This window comes from Solanum stenotomum, chromosome 10 (genome assembly GCF_019186545.1).
Source record: "Solanum stenotomum isolate F172 chromosome 10, ASM1918654v1, whole genome shotgun sequence".
Lineage (NCBI taxonomy): Eukaryota > Viridiplantae > Streptophyta > Magnoliopsida > Solanales > Solanaceae > Solanum > Solanum stenotomum.
Window position 1 is genome coordinate 26,057,889 of NC_064291.1, and position 19,489 is coordinate 26,077,377.

Here is a 19,489-nt window from a genome sequence, read left to right on the forward strand (position 1 = left end):
GTTGAAATCTTACTTCCAAATGTATAGGCTTTCTCTTGTTTGCTTTTCTGTATGCATTCTTTGAGCAATAGTTTATCATTAGGCTGAATTCTTGGATCAGAATGTACTTCTGTCACCCGTATGTGCTAACTCGTGTGATTTTTCACATATAATGTAGGAATCTGTGGCAACAGACGGTGGGCTACATTTGCCAAAGCAAAAGAGTGAGAACTATCTAATCTTGTACAGCTGTGAAAATTTTCAAGTCTGATAGTTGACAAAGTGAAGAGCAGAACTCTTAATGGGCAATGGGAGGGGAAGTGGAGTGTAGCCAATGAATGCAAAATTGTCATGGCTGCATGTGTTGTCTGGGTAGTATCCTCAAAATCAGACCTCGAGCTATGTTGGTTTATTTGATTTAAGCTCATTTACTATGATTTTCATACTTAATTTTGCTATTTGATTTTTCGTCTGATTTATTCATCAGTTAGTACTTGTGATTTTAGTGTAGTTTCTTTAGCAGTTCCCTTTTGAATCTGCTTTTCTAGAAGTAGGTTTTATTAACTGTATGCTTCTGTATTATTCATTCAAGTAGGGTTATCAACTGTATGCTTTTCCATGTATTATCCATTCGTATGCAAGCATGGATACATCTCTCACTAACCTTCTGCTCTCCAAACCCCTCCCTCAAACCATGAAATAAGAGAGAAAAATAGAACATATGAAAAGATTGATCAGTTCCTTCCGTCTGAAAGGTTGACTTGCATGATATGCTACTGTGGTCAGAATAGATATATATATATTTCTAACTCTATAATAAGTACCGGTCTCCAAGTCCTTTGTCATCCAGGGTTATGTTGGTAATTTCAATTTGAAACCCCTTGTAAAACCAATATAGGAAAGATTCTGTTCTAAATTGATATTAGTACACGCGTATTTTCTTATGATACCTGTTTCACACTTCTCTTCCTTCATATCAATAGTCAATACTTTGTCGAGTCTGCTAAAGGCCCCCATTTTCATTTCCTGCTCTTACATTTGTTTCTCCTTTGCTTATGGTTTTCCTTTTAAGGTTGTTTTTGGAAATTTCTTACTGTCATGCTTTTTCTGTTCTCTTTGGTTTTCACTCTTTTTTACCACTAAGTCAGCTCTTGTTGTGCTGAAATAAAGCCTTGACAATCCCAAATGCTACCCTACAAACATCAAATGCAAGCCAAACAAGTAAATGCAACTCTTCACTCTCTGTTTGTGTTACCTTCTTACATAACCTTCTGTTACAAGGCATTCACAGTAGAATCTTTATGTGAAATCAACTTGGTACATACAAAGTTTCTCAAGCTTATATACCGTATGAACAAGAATTGTTGGCAACTTTTTTTTACTTCAAAGCTTCAGTTGATTTTGTAATTTTAATTTGAACATTTGATAGTCAAGAGTAAATGCAACTGTAATAAAAATGATACCAGAAACTATTCTTAGAATGCATATCTTTGGTGTTGAGAATAGGTCACACAACTTGAGTTAATTAAAATCTCCATTTCTTTTTGCTACTTTCAACTTCTCTACAAAAGTATTGTAACCACCATTTCCCTGTTAGTGTCTTCAGGTTTTCTACAAAGCTCCTAAACAAGTGTGGTCAGTGTAGAGCTGTGTTTGCTTCTACATTATGACAAGGTAATGCTAGTGTGCGGTGAGCGAGCATGCTATGTGTACAATTAAGCAAAGAGTTGGTGAAGGTTGGAACGGAATATCGTATGTAGTGTTGAATGCAATCTGAACCTCTTTTTACTTTCAGCCCTCAGCTTGGTTCTTCTTCCTCTTTCCTTTTTGTTCACAATTGTTTCTTATGTTTTTATTAATTTCGGTGTTATTCATTTTTGCTCTTTTTGGGTTTTTAAAATACCAACAGAGCTTCAATATTGCTATTGATCATTGAAATGTTGAATTGTCTGCCTTTTATTTTCATTGAGGAGTTAAAAGTTTAATTGTATCAGTTGAAATTGTGTTTTAAGATGTCAAATAAAGTTTGATTTCAGGGATGGACCAAACAATTTGAAAGTTCCGGGTATACATGAAAAGAACTACATAGAAGTTGCTTGATGAGTGCCTCACACTGAGAGGTAAGTCATGAAAATCAGAAAATTTCTTCACCTTTATTTATATCAATACTTAGGTGCATCTTTGTTTCTTGCTTTGATTTCCTAGAATAGTATTTTGAGTATGAAACATGGGTCCTTCAGAGTGAAATTGATGTTTATAAATCAAACGAATATATTTTTCAACAATAAATAATCATCGGTGTATACGACTGGAGAAGAAACTCAGGCATCTGAGAAAAATATTCTTATTGGGTTTTCAGTAGACGGGACCTTACTTAAATTGACATTTTTATGCAAATTAGTTGCACTCTTTGGTGCTTATACGTGGGGTAGTAGGCTAAGTAGTTATCTTTATGCTTTATGAAACACCTCTGGATCTTGGATGACTATTTATCAAAATTGAAATGTTTCCTCATCTTATTTCTTTTAAAAGGCTGATTCTATGTCCTCTATAGTCATGTTACAATCAATCGTCTGTCCAATGGTGACGAGCCAAATTATCTCTCTGCAAGTATGGAAATGATACGTGGTACACCCGATTCTTGACGAACTCAAGAGGCAAAGAGAATGGTTGGGTGGCGAGGCATCACTTCTTACGAGGTTTGATGCTATTTTATTGGTTGGGTGGCAAGGCATCACTTCTTACAAGGTTTGGTGCTATTTTATTGGTTGGGTGGCGAGACATCACTTCTTGCAAAGTTTGATGCTTATTTAATGATCTCAGTAGAATTTCTTCTCTTTTGGCACTGTTCATTTTGGTAGGGCTGTTATACATATGAAGCTGTATGAAGCATAGTTTTAATTTTAGGAGCTCTTTTGTTTTTGCCATCTCCATTCTAATTTATAATTCCTTTTCTTTTGGGTGGGTATAAAATCTGTCTAGAAAGACAAAAATATTGTAAGGGAGTAGCAAGGAAGTATGTGAAATATACACTTTCTTTTAAGAAAGACAACTTATTACTGTTTTCTGTTAGTGTGCAACAAATCTCTTGTGTGATTGGTATTTGGAATAAGCAACTTTCTTTTGTTTGATGATTTGGAATTCAATTTGGCTGGAAACAAGTAATGTTCTTCCAAGTCCAGAGAAGTTGCAACAATCATGTGTACAATTTTGATCCAAACTGATGTACTCAATGTTCTGTAGTGGTTCTATCTTAAAAGAACCAATGCAATTGTTTTATTATATAATAAGAATTGAGGTAGCATCTAATATTAACTGTATTACATATCATCTTTTTAGTTGATAGAGACAATCAGTAAGTACGAATTGGGATCCTTAAATTTCTTTTTATTTCCAATCAAGTGTTAATAATTCCTATATATTTATAATTATTTATTCTTTTCATCTTGTGTGTCTTTACTTTCTTGATCACTTGATTATGATGGACAATTGAACAAATTTGCATGCACGTTATGAAACTGTATTGTGTTCTACCTGCACCTAATTCAACTATTCACAATCCTTTTGAGTACGTTATAAGTGGTCATGTTCTTGTTACAGGTGCTTTGTGAAAGAATACTTAACAAAGGAGGACGTATAACTGAAGATAATTAGACCACCATACACTCAGGAGTTAATTAGCTACTCACCTGCAAAGGTAAGCAGTGCTAAATTGCTATTCATTTCTTTATTTCAGGTATGTTTTCGATGTGTCCATATAGTATACATACATGTGCATGCGTAGATTACAGAAATAATTGATTTACTCGTGATATAAATAGTGATATCAGTCACCCATGCATAGAACGGGCACTGGTGATGGGAATGCATTCGGGCGATTCATAGCAAGTTAATTGAGAACTATCTTCAGCTATGCGCCAACAACATTTTTGACAGATTAATCATGGTAGGGAGCTCTGCTAAAGTCCTTTCAGATATTAATCGCATTGCAAATATTTTCTCCCGAGGTTGAAATCTAACTTCCAAATGCATACGCTTTCTCTTGTTGCTTTCTGTAAGCGTTCTTTGAGCAAAACTTTATCTTTAGGCTGAAATCTTGGATCAGAATGTACTTGTGTCACCAGTATGTGCTTTCCTCATGTTATTTTCACAGATAGAGGGTGGGCTATTTTTGCCAAGGCAAAAGAGTGAGAACAATCTAATCTTGTACAACTGTGTGAATTTTTGAGTCTGATAATTGACAAAGTGATAGATCACAACTCTTAATGGGCAACAAGAGGGGAAGTGGAGTGTAGCCCAAGTATGTAAAATTGTCATGGTGCATGAGTTGTGGGTAGTATCCTCAAAGTCAAACCTCGACCTATATTGGTTTATCTGATCATTTTTTTTTTTTGTTTTTGATAACCGAGAAATTCATTTGTGACCCGCCCTTTGGACCAATCACAACCTTCTAAACTCGGTGGATATTGGTTTATCTGATGTAAGCTCATTTATTTTGATTTTTATACCTAACTAGTGAATTTGTCCGCACGATGAGAAAAAATTAATTAAATATTTAAAATATGTATCTTTTTCTTTTTTTAATTTGAATATCAAAAGCATTTTAATGGTCCTTTCTAGTTTTTAAATTAAAATAGATTCAATTTAAGTTTTAGTTATTATTAAATTGTAGTTTAACCAATGGAATAATAACGGTTGAATAAATTCAATGTAGTGGTATTGATTAAAATAACAAAATATGTTCTTTTAGTTGAGTAATAATAATAATCGTTTTGTGTAAATGTTAATAACTTAGCGCACTTGAATAAAAAAGTATAACATAATATAAAATAGATTATAGGAAGTCTTTGATTTTTTCAACAAAATGAAGAGAGTTAATTTCACAAATGATCATCGAGCTAAATGTTTATTAATTAAATTTTGTATTTAAAAATGTAATTTTCTTGATATTTTTGTACGAAAATTCATTTATTCAATGTAGAAAATTGAAATAAGCTGCAACATACGATAAATTTGTCAAATAAAGATTAACCATATAATCAATAAAACAAACAAATTCATCATATCAATGGACAGTAAACGAAAAATTATGTACAAAAATAAAAGAGGAATTTTAATTTTGTATTGCAATTATGCATCAATATGAAAAAAATAAATTATATTTTGACCATTATTTTAAAGTTGTAATTGAGTGATATCTCAATTTAGAAAAAATATAAAGGTGGCTAACAGAAAAATAATGTGTAACCTCGCTATTATTGTTTTGTTATAAATTCATTGAATTGTTCAAGAATTAATTGATGAATTCATGTATGTAAAATTTCAAGTCACATGAACCTTGGTGGATAACTATATATTTGCTAGTTTGGTTTTTAACAAGGTGACCTTTGGATATGATATCTCAACACTATAAATAGAGATATTATTCATCATTTGGATGACACACTTGAATAAGAAGAAAAGTCACCTTCTTCATCTCTATATCTTGTCTTCTTCTCTTTATATTATATTATTTTGAGCTTATGCTTTATAACACGTTATCAACACGAGTCTCTATATTAATATTATGATGCTTGATAGCAATATAGCTAGCAGAGTTTGTATATTTATTCCTTCCCAAAATTTCTATTAAAGAAAGAAAGGAAGAGACGATAAAGTTGATACACTCAACGACAGAGTTGGCTTGTTTCAAGTTGCATCCAAATTATTTATCATCATGCTTCTATAATCCAGGGAGTAACTTTTCCTATCTATTCTAATTTAAATTATTTTGAGATTTAAAGATTATAATATTTTATATTACAAAATAATAATAATAATAATGTAATTGTAGTTTTGCAGGAATTGGAGTTGATTAAATCAATTAATCATATGTAAGCTTTAGAAAGTATTGGTTACATTTAATTATGATTTGTCGGCTGTACTAAGTATTGGAAAAGTAGTAATATGAATATTTGGCTCCTCCGAATAAGTGAGATGATTTGACTAATTTTGTCCGTACATATATTTGAATAAATAAATTCTCTATTTAAAGATTAATATTTCCAAATTTAGTTGCACTAATTGTATCGTTGAGGTGGTGCAGGAAATTATATAAATGGAAATAAAGATTCAATTGATATTTGTTGAGAGTAAAGATGCTCAGAGATGAGTCCATTGCACTTGACCTACTATATAATTGATTGAGGGTAAGACGATAGATTCAAGTTCCATCGCACCAAAAGGATAAGACATTAGGTTAAAGTCTGGATGCACCATAATGAAAAATGTTTGAGGGTAAGACGGTAGATTCAAGTTCTATCGCATCAAGAGGGTAATACATCAATTTAAATTTTGATGCACCATGATGATAATACGTTGGATTCATGTCCCATCGATTTATGACCTAAGACGACTTTATATGGATAAGACGTTGGATTTAAGTTCTAATGCACCATGATGATGATTTAATGATGACTATGACAAACTAATTGTATTTTTTATGAGAAGCCATGAATTTCGCCCAATTGGTTTGCTCCATTCTCTTATGTGAATGTGGTAGCAGTACACGATATGTTTGAAAGATGATAGTGATTATTGTGGTTGTATAAATGAATATGGGCATGAGAAAAAAAGAAAATTATAATAGCCATTATGGTGGTTAAATTAAGAACATCGTGAGTTCTCCAAATATTCCTTCAAAATGTGAATGTAATTTTTATCAACAAAAGATATAAAAAGTCATTAGACACAAGATTGTTGTGCAATCTAATAATATGATAAATTTGTAAATCCTCTATCAAAAGAAAGGAAGATAAAGTGGTGGGTACACTTGACCTTTCAAAGTGATGTTGAGGTGTGTCATGCAAAAATGATAAAATTTAAGGACATGACAATGAGCTTACAATGCAAATTTATGAAGCACATACAAATGATTAGTCCATTCCTTTAAGAGATTGTGACTTGTAATAAGCATTGTGAATGTTTACCAATTCTTGAAAGTGAATGGGTCAAAATATGAAGGAAAAAAATATGAATAAGAACATATTCATGTATGGTTGGAAATATGCGACAACTCATCTCTATGTGAGGTTTGAGAGAAATAAATAGATTTTATTTGGCAGAAATGGTCAATGGTATTGTACGTTTATATGTCATAAATATTATGAAGGCAAAAGAAAAACGTAATTCTTGCCTATAAAGTTGTGGCCTTGACCAAAATAATATTATTGTGTGGCAATACAAATTTGTCATTGATTGTGTACCTATGGTATGACAAAAGTAAAGCAAAAAACATGTCTTGCTTGTAATCATTTTGACCATGAAAATAATAATATAATTTCCTCCTTGAAGGAGATGCTCACCATACGGATGGTGTCATAGAATATGTGATAGTACACAAAAATAATTGTAAGCCCTAACGAGTTGTGTTATTCTCAGAGGAATAATATTGAGGTTGTAGTAAGTCTCAAAAGAAACTTTTTAAGTTTCCGATGAATTGAAAAGAAACTTTTAAAGTTTAGGATGAATTGAAAAGAAATATTGAGACCATAAATTATGAAAAGATTTAATATCTTCAGACTATTACAAGAGAAGTGGGTTATAAATATTATGTAAAAGATAACCCATTTTTTCCTCTTGTTTGTTGCATACAAACATGGACATGCTGATGAAATCACATGCAAAAGTAAACTATAAGTGTATTGTAATAAAGATCAGTTGGCATGATTGGTTGGCCATTTCGATTAAAATATTATGCAAAAATAATTGAGAATTCACATAGTTATATACTGAAGAAATAAAATATTCTTCAAGAACTCTCTTGTGTTGCTTATTCTCATAATAAAATTAGAGCAACTTTCACATATAGCAACCACAAAAATCATATTTGTATGCTATAACTATAGTTTGCATAATTGCGCTCCATAGCAAACATAAATATATATATTTCCTTATACATATACAAAAGAAAACAATTGTATATAATCTGTTTTTGTTTCGGTATACATATACAAAAGATCAATTGTATAATATGTGTTTGTATAAAGTGAGAAAGAGAGAAAGACAAAAGAGAACTGGGCAGGGGAATATTTGTATTGTATAATTATAAGTGTATAGGATGAAGATATATGTATTTGCATGTGTATATACAATTTTCTCTCGCTTTATACAAATAGAAATGCAATTTATACATTTCTATTTGTATAAGCGAGAGAGGCGAGAGAGAGACTGGTGAGCAAGATATGGGAGAGTGGCGAGCGAAATCTGGGAGAGGGGAACAAAAATATATGTATATATACAATTTTCTCTCGCTTTGTACAAACACAAACACATTTTATACATATGTGTTTGTATAAAAGCGAGAGAGGCGAGGGAGAGAACGAGAGTGGCGAGCGAGATTCACCAAGAGAGTCGAAAATAGCAACAGTTTGCTATGAGATACAATTAAATCAAACTATGTTTATAACATTTAATTTGAATTAATAGTTTGCTATTATATACAATTTTCCCATAAAATTATCATTGTACCAGCTAACGTTGGGATTGTATTCCCTGAAATTATTTGGAACATATAAAAAGGTGAATATGAGCCCATTCACCTGCCATGTCGATCGTTTGCAACTATATGATAGATGCATCTATGCGCATGTGCTTTGTTGTAAGCCTATAAATTGGTGTTTGTATGGTTGTTTGCTCGAATTGTTAAATTAAAAGCACAGTTTCAAACTATAAAATTATACTGATAATGTTGGTTGGTTTAGCAGAAACTGTATGCCTCCAATTATATCTAAACCATTAATTATGAGAACAAATCTCCCATTTTTTTTGGTATGATATAGGTTTATTTAACATGTAGCAACGCTTGTACGCATCAAGCCAACAAAGGTCCCCTATCAAAATTAGGAATAATTTTCATCTGTGCAATTATGATTTTAATTGCTCCACCACGCACAAAGATGAATTCCCAAATAAAATTGGGATGAATGTTAGATTTTCTAACATTAGGGGGACAGATAATTGACAACTGAATTATGTATGAGGTAAATTATGAATTATCCAGATCCTCATTAAAAGAAAATGTGAACTTGAAGTTCAAGTGATAATTCATTTGCATAATGTTTCAAATCTATTGCCAAATGAATTTACTGACTCTATACTATAATTCAGCTGCAAATGCTTCAATGAGAAGTTCTTGAAGGACATAGTCTATGATGCGCCTGAAGCGTAATAGACCAATCGGTTCCAAATGTAAAACTCTTTAAGAAGGAGATGAGCAAATGATCAATATGGTCATGATAATGAGGCTAGTGCTATAAAAGAGCACCACGATATAACACTTCATAAAACCTTGGAAAAGGTTCAAGTACCTAAAAAATGATGAAAAATGAAGAGATCTCGATAAGTTATGTCATATTGGAATCGATATCAAATATCCGTCGACGGTATCTTTGATATGAAGTAGCGCTCAATGATATAAATTTTGACGTGGATCTTGAATTCAAATATGTCATATAGTGTGGACATATAAATGATTGGCCAAGTAAAATGCATAATTCAAGTATATTTTGTTTCACTTAGAAAAGTGATGTTTTGGATTGATAGTCCATAAATTAAGGTATAATGTTAGTGGGGTACAAATAAATTAGTATGCGATGATATAGCTGTAAGATATCAAGTACAACTTGTGCCTTGGAGCATAAAGGTTTGTCGCAAAAATCTTGACATTATTGGAGATATTTTCTCCTATGGTGGATGCAATGAGTTTTGTTTTGATCTGCTAATAGATGAAAAACTTGAATGGATATAATGAATAATTGTCATGTCTAGCTAGATAAGGAAGGTTATATAAAAATCCTTGAAACTTTCAAGGTGCCTGAAGATGTAAAGGGTTTGAAAGAAACTTTTTCAATAAAGCTTCAAGAATCCTTATATGGATCGAAATAATTAAGGAAGAAAGGGTACAAAAAAACCCTAATTGTCCTTGCATTTTTATGAAAAGGTCAGAATCTGAATTTGTTATAATAATTTTGTATGTTGATGACTTGAACATTATTAGCACTCTTAAATTGCTTTCAAAAGCTGTTGAGTATTTTGAGAAGGAAATCTAAAATGAAAAGATCCTGGAAAGACAAAATTGTCTTAACCTACAGATTGAGAATTTGATGAATGAAATATTTGTCAATCAACATACACAGAAAAATTTCATTGGGTACCCCAATGATTATGAGATTGCTTGACATAAATAAAGACTCATTTTGATCTCAAAAGAAGGATGAAGAACTTCTTCATGATGAAACTCCATATCTTAGTGCAATTGGGGTACTAATGCACCTTGCTAATAATACTCGACCAGTTATTTGTTTGCAGTAAGTTTACTGGCAAGTTCAGTTCCTCCCCAATAAAAAGACATTGAAAATGATATTAAGCACATACTTGAATATCTTCGAAGGACCATAGACATGAGTTTATTCTATTCCGATGAATCTAAGTCAGAACTGATTGGTTACGTAGATGCAGAATATTTATCTGATCCACATAAATCTCGATCTCAAACACGCTATTTGTTTACATGTGGAGGCACAATAATATCTTGGCGATCAATGAAGCAAACGTTGGTAACCATTTCTTCAAACCATGCAGCCCTCCATGAAGCAAGTCGAGAGTGCGTCTGGTTGAGGTCAATAACACACCATATTCAGGAAATGTGTGGTTTGTCGTTGAAAATGAATATACCAACCACAATGTATGAAGATAATGATGCAATAACTCAATTGAAAGTAGTATACATCAAAGGAGACCGGACAAAGCACATTTCACCAAAGTGTGTGTTTTTTTTCACACATGATCTTCAACAAAATGGTGAGATAGAAGTTCAACAGATCCGTTCAAGTGATAATCTTGTTGATTTATTCACTAAGGCATTGCCAACATCAACATTTGAGAAGTTGAGATATAAGATTGGAATGCGTCGCCTTCGAGATATCAAGTGAAACATTTATCAGGGGGAGTGAAATACGCGTTGTACTCTTTTCCTTAACCATGATTTTATCCCAAGTTGGATTTTCCTGGTAAGGTTTTTAATGAGGCAACATTTAAAGTGTGTTAAGAGATGCGTGTACTCTTTTTCCTTCACTACGCTTTTTCCCACTTGGTTTTTCCTACTAAGGTTTTAACGAGACACATTATCTATGTACATCCAAGGGGGAGTGTTATAAATCCATTGAATTACGGATTCTCCATTTGATTATTTCAAGAATTAATTGATGAATTCATGTATGTAAAATTTCAAGGTGATATGAACCTTGGTGGATAACTATTGTTACAACCCGTATTATGCATATGCTTATTCTATTCTTGTGATACTTGACATAGCCTTATAGTATAGGTGAGGGACCATGTTTCTTATATGATTAGCGTTGGTTTAAACTAGCTCGGAAGGTGATGTGATGCCTTGCACGTTGCAACATGTGTACTGCAAGTTATAACTCCAACAGAAGTATGTAAACTCGAGACGGGAAGGTGGTAATTGAGCTTAAAGTTGAAAGTTAAGTGCTAAGTTAAAGAAAAAGAGATTAATAATTAGAGAATGGAATAAAATAGGTGAGCTGTTTGCTTGACTTAACTAAGCTAGTAGGTGACAAGTAGGTGCATCACCTACTTTGACTTATTGACCAGTCCAAAGAACCAAGTAGGTGCATCACCTACTTGAGCTATATGGATCTAGTTAAAAGGCCAAGGTTTATGGATCAGATTTGGGCCTATGCTAATGGACTCACTTGAGGCCCAAACTATGTTAAATAAAACAAAATGAAATTAAAGCCCAGCAGCCAAATATGCCAAGGCCCAATATATTTAAGCCCAAGTGAAAGCTATTAGGTGCATCACCTAGTTTGACATTTTGAGCTGCTTGATATACATAAGCAAGTACATCACCTACTTGACCAATGAGTGGCTGAAAATGAAGCTTTCTAGTGGATATTCTTAAGGGTGAAGAAAGCTCAATATAAAGATATATTGGCTGCTATTCTCACTCATTTTAACACACATTATTGAGGATTAGCTCCAGCTCTTTCTCTCTCTTTTCTCTTAAGGATTAAACAACAACCTTAAATTTCTTCTAGGGTTCTTGAAGAAACCCTCATCTCTGCAAGACAAGGTAAGTGAAAACACTTATGGATTTAGCTTAATTCTCCCATGGATGATTAGGAAAACATGTTATTCATGCTCAATGAATATTTCCAGAAGCTACTGCTCACTTCCTTGGTTATTAAAATACTTTTCTCTTCTTCTTTGGTTTAAGTGTGAAGGGAAGTTGAAGTTCTAGAGGAATTCAAGTTATAAGGAGAAGTTGTAGAAATTGAGGTAAGGTGACTGCTCCATTTTCTTCCTCCTTATGTATGAGTTTGAGTGAGGAATTATGGGTGTGTTGTCATAAAGAACTCAAGGGGGTGGTGAGTTCAATAATTGGTTGTATGATAAAGAATACTTGAGGTCGTTTTATGTGTATTGTTGTTGGTGCAATTTGGGTAATCTTGGAAAAGGATATATCATGTATATGTTGGGCAGAGAAGGAGGGTGTGGTGATACACATTGTTTTAAGGGCTGTATGGGCTCATTATTCGTCAAAGTTAGCTACTGTTTTACGAGGCTCACGGTTTGATAGCTGCTAATTCAAATTTATCATGACTTATGTTGTAGATTAAAACCTGAAAGGGGAGGCTGAATCGCGATAGTTGTATTGATCAGAAGATAAGGTATGTAAGGCAATTCGATTCAATATTCTTCGGCATGAAATCTGATACTTGAGATTAATATCAATAAGTGAATTTCCTAAGTTCTTTTCCTAGTAAAGGAAACATAGTGGCAGCGTATGATCTCCAAATAGCTAACAATATTTTCTCCCTCTCCTTAGTGTATAAAATTATTTCATTATATGTTTAGTTCTCTGTACTTGTGTAATTATCCTCCTATGTGCTGGTATAGAAATGATATTTGTAAAAGCAAGTTTGGTGAATCCTCCTCTTAGTCAGTTGAAGTCAATTGTGTCATTTAAGCTCACAAGTAATGCATTGATGTTACATAGCTCCTTATGTCATTGTTACTGCCTTGAAGTATTATTTTCATGTCTTCTACTACTGGTTAGTTGTTCCAAATATAAAAAATGATAATGACCACCAAAACAACAATCTCAAAGATTAAAGAATCAAAGTAAAGAAATCTGTATAATTAACGATGGCAGCTCAGGGGTGGAAGCCTAGCATGGGCCGATCCCAATTGGTATAGAAGGGTGGAAGCTGAGGGGCTTAAGCCTAGCATGGGCCTATCCCAATTTGTGTAATTATGAGGACCGCATCCCGGGGGTTAATATTCCTAGCATGGGTCATCCTCTTCTACCACTGATCAGCTGGTCATTCATATCACATGATTTATAAAGATCATAACACACAGAAAGGTAAAGACAAGAATGTAACATACATGATCCCACTAGAGTTAATAAACGTGGTCTTCTATTCTGATTTATGCACACATATATTGATACTTGGTTTCATTCGAACTCTTATTTTATATATGTTATTGCCTTACATATTCAATACATTTTCTCGTACTGACGTCCCTCGTGGGGGATGCTGCATTTCACATGTACTTCAGCTAGTTGACCTCCTCGGTAGGAGCACACGACACTCAGCTACTTTTGGTGAGCTCTAGATTGATTCGGAGCTTTACTGAGTCTTTGGTAGATTCATTTTGGGTATTGTATCGTAGTTTAGAGTAAGGCATGGTCTGTCCCAACCTACTCTAAGGTTTTCTATCTTTTAGAGGTTTGGTAGACTTATGTTTGTGGTTCAGTTGCGTCTTAACAAGTTGTGGCCTCAACGGGCAAGTCTTGTATATAAGTTTTGGGTCTACTTATGTTGGTTCGTATCGCTGCATTCTATGTGAACTTGTCACAAGATTGTCATATTTATATACATAGTAAGCACATGTTATATGTTGGTTCTCTCGGGCCTAGAGGGCATCAAGTGCCTGTCCGTCTTAATGGGATTTGGGACGTGACAAAAGTGGTGTCAGAGCAAGTCATCCTAGGGAGTCTACAAAGCCGTGTCTGTGTAGAGTTGTGCTTATGGATGTGTTGTGCAGCATATTTATAAACAAGAGGCTACGGGACATGTATGAGTTGTCTCCTTTCTTTCATTTCTTTGATTGTGTGATAGAACCAGTGTTGTAGGTGAATCATATCTAATTCCTAAATTGTTTTATTATAGAAAGGATGCCGGTTATGAGAAGGAGCAAAAATACTGGTAAGAGAGTAGATGTGGCTGCCCAAGAAAGGACCAGCCAACCACCACCTAGTCAAGCTGTACAAGGTGAGGCTCATGAGTCTCCCTCACATACTTCCCCGACCCCTCCATCTCCATAAGATCTAAGGAGGGAAGCTGCACCTCAAGAACCCCCAATTAATGCTACTGAGCAAGATTTGAGGAATGAGGTCCAATTATTTGACTCGTATAGTTGATGCTCATGGCCAAAGGCAAGAAGGTCCAGTTGCAGGTACTAGTGGTATAGATAGAGCAGCTGGCACACGGATACGTGATTTTCTTAATTTGGACCCTCCATCATTCACCGGGTCAGATCCTAATGAAGATCCATAAGACTTTATAGATCAGATCCAACACACTTTCGATGTTATGCATGTAAGTGGTAAAGATCACTTGAGCTAGCAGCATATAGATTAAAGGGTGTGGCTGTATTGTGGTATGAAGCTTTGAAGCAATCCAGGGGAACAAATGCACCATCAGCTACATGGAAAGAGTTTAAAAAGGCATTCCTTGACCATTACCTGCCATTGGAGATCTGAGAGGCCCATGCGGATCAATTCTTAAATCTCCACCAAGAAAGTATAAGCGTAAGAGAGTACAATCTCAAATTTAATTCCTTGGCTAGGTATGCTCCTATTGTAGTAGCTACTATGGGGGATAAAATTCATCGATATGTGGATAAATTAGATTCATATCTGGTTAGAGACTGTACCATTGCTTCGTTGAATAAAGATATGGATATAGCAAGGATGCAAGCTTTTGCCCAAAAGTTGGAGGATCAAAGGCAAAGAAGATGGACACAAGAGTCCGGGCATTCTAAGAGGGCCAGATCCATGGGGCAGTTTACACCATCCCAAGGTGAGTTTAGGCCTTGGTTCTTTAACAGACCACCTAGGCCATCATCTTCATACTCTATAGCTAGTGCCCCACCTCAGTTTCAAGAGTCTAGGGGCAATCAGTTTGGGCAAAGAGGTGAAAGCCAAGGTTCACGAACAGCGGGGTACCAAGAGCAGGGAAGTATGAGCCAATCAAGACCTCCTCGACAGTCTTGTAAACAATGTGGAAGAAATCATTTAGGTGCATGTCGGTTTGGGACATATGTTTGTTTTTGGTGTGGTACACCAGTTCATATGATGAGAAATTGCCCTCATAGGGGTGTGGGTGGTGTGGAACAACCTACTAGATCAATTGCTCCATCCTTATCATCAACACCTTCTTTAGGTAGGGGACAGATGCCTACTGGTTGTGGTAGAGGAGCTAGGGGAGCAACCAGTTCTAGTGGAGTTCAGAATCGCACATATGCTCTCGGGGATCGACAAAATTTAGAAGCCTCACCGGATGTGGTTACAGGTACATTGTCCATCTTTTCACATATTGTATATGTATTAATTGATCCGGGGTCTACACTATCATATGTTACTCCATTGATTGCTGAAAAGTTCAAAAGAACACCAGAATTATTAGTGAAGCCATTTGAAGTGTCTACACCGATTGGTGAGTCTATTATAGCTAGAAGGGTTTATCGTAATTGTATTGTAACTGTTTGTTATCGTGATACATTGGCTGATCTTGTTGAGCTAGAAATGGTGGATTTTGATGTTATAATGGGTATGGATTGGTTAGCTTCTTGTTATGCCACGGTGGATTGCCGAACTAAGATGCTGCATTTCCATTTTCCAAAAGAGGTCGTCCTTGAATGGAAAGGTAATATTGGGACACCAAGAGGTAAATTTATTTCTTATCTTAAGGCAAAGAAGATGATGTCCAAAGGATACATATGTCATCTTGTGAGAGTGAAAAATATAGATGTTAAGCCACCATCTCTTCAATCAATTCCAGTGGTAAATGAATTTCCCGATGTATTTCTTGAAGATCTTCCGAGTTTGCCTCCAGAACGAGAAGTAGAGTTTGGTATTTATGTGATTCCAGATACTCAACCTATATCCATCCCTCCATATAGAATGGCCCCGACAAAATTACGGGAGTTGAAGGAGCAATTAAAAGACTTATTAGATAAAGGATTCATAAGGCCTAGTATGTCCCCATGGGGAGCACCAGTTTTATTTGTGCGCAAGAAAGATGGCTCGTTAAGAATGTGTATCGACTACCGGCAGTTGAATAAGGTAACAATTAAGAACAAATATCCCTTCCCTAGAATTGATGATTTGTTTGATCAATTACAAGGTGCTAGGTGTTTTTCAAAAATCGACCTGAGGTCAGGTTATCACCAAGTGAGGGTCAAAGACAAAGATATACCTAAGACAGCTTTCTGAACATGGTATGGTCATTTTGAGTTCTTAGTCATGTCATTCGGGCTAACGAATGCACCAGCAGTTTTTATGGATTTGATGAATAGGGTGTTCAAGCCATTTTTAGATGTGTTCGTGATAGTATTCATAGATGACATTTTGGTGTATTCAAGATCGGAAGAGCGCCATGCTAATCACCTGCGGCAGGTTTTACAAATTCTTCGTGATCATAAGTTGTATGCAAAGTTCTCTAAATGTGAGTTCTGGTTAAAATCTGTGGCATTATTAGGTCATATTGTATCCGATGAATGAATAAGGGTTGATAACCAGAAGATAGAAGTCGTGAAAAACTGGCCAAGACCTACAACGCCTATGGAGATTCGTAGTTTCCTTGGATTGGTAGGTTATTACAGAAGGTTCGTTGAAGGATTTTCTTCCATTGCTGCACCCTTAACAAAGCTAACACACAAAGAAACCGAATTTCAGTGGAGTGATGAATGTGAAAGAAGCTTCTAAGAGCTGAGGAATAAATTAACTTCTACACCTGTATTGGTACTTCCAGAAGGAACAAAAGGGTATGCAGTGTATTGTGATGCTTCGGGAGTGGGCCTAGGATGTGTATTGATGCAGCATGATAAAGTAATAGCTTATGGTTCAAGGCAGCTGCAACCACATGAGAAAAATTATCCAACTCATGATATAGAGCTAGCAACAGTTGTATTTGCTTTGAAGATATGGCGCCACTACTTGTATGGAATTCATGTTGAACTATACACTGATCACAAGAGTTTGCAATATATCTTTAAGCAAAAGGACCTAAATCTGAGGCAACGTATCATCCTGGGAAAGCAAATGTAGTAGCTGGTGCGTTAAGTTGTAAAATAATGGCAAGCACTTATGGGCAGTCTGTGGAAAGACAAGGAATAACTAAGGATCTATGTCAACTAGCTAGCTTGGGGGTTCGCCTTCTTGAATCTCCAGATGAAGGGGTTATTGTGCAAAATGCGGCAGAATCCTCATTAGTAGTGGAAGTGAAAGAGAAGAAGTACACTGATCCTATTCTATTAAAGCTTAAGGAGAATGTACAACAGGGTATGACAAAGGCATTTGAGCTTACGCAAGAGGGAGTACTTCGATGTTAAAACAGATTGTGTGTACCTGATGTAGATGAATTAAGAAAGAGGATTATGATGGAAGCACATCATTCGAGATATTCTGTCCATCCGGGGTCAACTAAAATGTATCATGACTTGAAAGAAATGTATTGGTGGGGGGACATGAAAAAGACCATTGCAGAATTCGTGGCTCAATGTCCAAATTGTCAACAAGTAAAAGTAGAGCACCAAAACCCCAGAGGTTATATACAGTGTATAGAACTTCCAATTTGGAAGTGGGACATGATCAACATGGATTTTGTCACTGGTTTGCCTCGTTCATTTCGGAAGTTTGATTCTATATGGGTAATTGTTGATAGATTGACCAAATCAGCGCACTTCTTGCCGGTCAAGACTACTTATACAGTCGAAGAATATGCGAGGTGTATATTAAAGAGATAGTTCCTCTACATGGAGTGCCAATCTCTATTATATCGGATCAGAGAGCTCAATTCACTGCAAATTTTTGGAAGTCATTTCAGAAGAGTTTAGGAACACAAGTAAATTTAAGTACATCCTTTCATCCTCAAACAGACGGTCAGGCAGAGCGTACAATTCAAACATTTGAGAATATGCTGCGAGCTTGTATATTGGACTTCAAAGGTAGTTGGGATGATCATTTGCCATTGATCGAGTTTGCATACAACAATAACTACCATTCAAGTATTAAAATGGTACATTATAAAGCTTTATATGGTAGAAAATGTAGATCCCCAATTGGCTGGTTCGAAAAAGGTGAAACTGCCTTATTTGGGCCAGATCTTGTTCATCAAGCTATGGAAAAAGTCAAAGTGATACAGCAGCGGCTAGAAACAGCTCAAATTCAACATAAATCATATGCGGATGTTAGAAGGAGAGGACTAGAATTTTCTATAGGGGATTGGGTGTTCTTGAAGGTGTCACCAATGAAAGGGGTAATGAGGTTTGGTAAAAAGGGAAAGTTGAGTCCACGCTATATATGGCGATATAAGGTTATCCGAAGAATTGGCCAAGTTGCGTATGAGTTAGAGTTACCTCAAGGGCTTTCAACCGTTCATCCGGTGTTTCATGTCTCCATGCTTCGAAAATGCGTAGGTGACCCATCTCGTATTACTCTTACCGAAGATGTACACGTTACGAGAGATCTCACTTATGAAGAAGTACCCATTGCTATTCTAGATCGACAAGTTAGGAAGTTAATAAATAAAGAAGTAGCTTCTGTAAAAATATTATGGAGGAACCAACAAGTAGAAGAAGTTACATGGGAAGCGAAAGAAGCAATGAAATTGAAGTATCCTCATCTCTTCCAAACCGATGAGAAAGATTAAAATGTTGAGTTGAGGCATTAACAAGTAAGTATAAGTCTATATTTTCAATGTGATTAACAGTAATACTAACTTAGGCTTGAACTTGTTTGGGCTGGATAATCGTGCTAACGTTCGAGGACGAATGTTTTAAGGGGAGAAGGAGGTTACAGCCCGTATTATGCATATGCTTATTCTATTCTTGTGATACTTGACATAGCCTTATAGTATAGGTGAGGGACCATGTTTCTTATATGATTAGTGTTGGTTTAAACTGGCTCGGAAGGTGATGTGATACCTTGCACGTTGTAGCATGTGTACTGCAAGTTATAACTCCAACAGAAGTATGAAAACTCGAGACGGGAAGGTGGTAATTGAGCTTAAAGTTGAAAGTTAAGTGCTAAGTTAAAGAAAAATAGATTAATAATTAGATAATGGAATAAAATAGGTGAGCTATTTTCTTGACTTAACTAGGTGCATCACCTACTTTGACTTATTGACTAGTCCAAAGAACCAAGTAGGTGCAT

The 19,489-nt window shown here is 35.2% G+C and overlaps 1 long non-coding RNA gene across 2 annotated transcripts; it reads left to right on the forward strand.

Moving 5' to 3' along the window:
- The first annotated feature begins 144 nt into the window (after positions 1 to 144).
- On the forward strand, positions 145 to 4,660 carry LOC125878298 (uncharacterized). 2 transcript variants are annotated; one of them, XR_007447741.1, is made up of 4 exons: positions 145 to 1,653; positions 2,016 to 2,099; positions 2,512 to 2,776; positions 3,580 to 4,660. It is a non-coding gene; the product is annotated as an uncharacterized LOC125878298 (long non-coding RNA). The 2 variants fall into 2 exon arrangements; XR_007447740.1 differs by having other exon boundaries at positions 145 to 2,099.
- Positions 4,661 to 19,489: the final 14,829 nt, after the last annotated feature.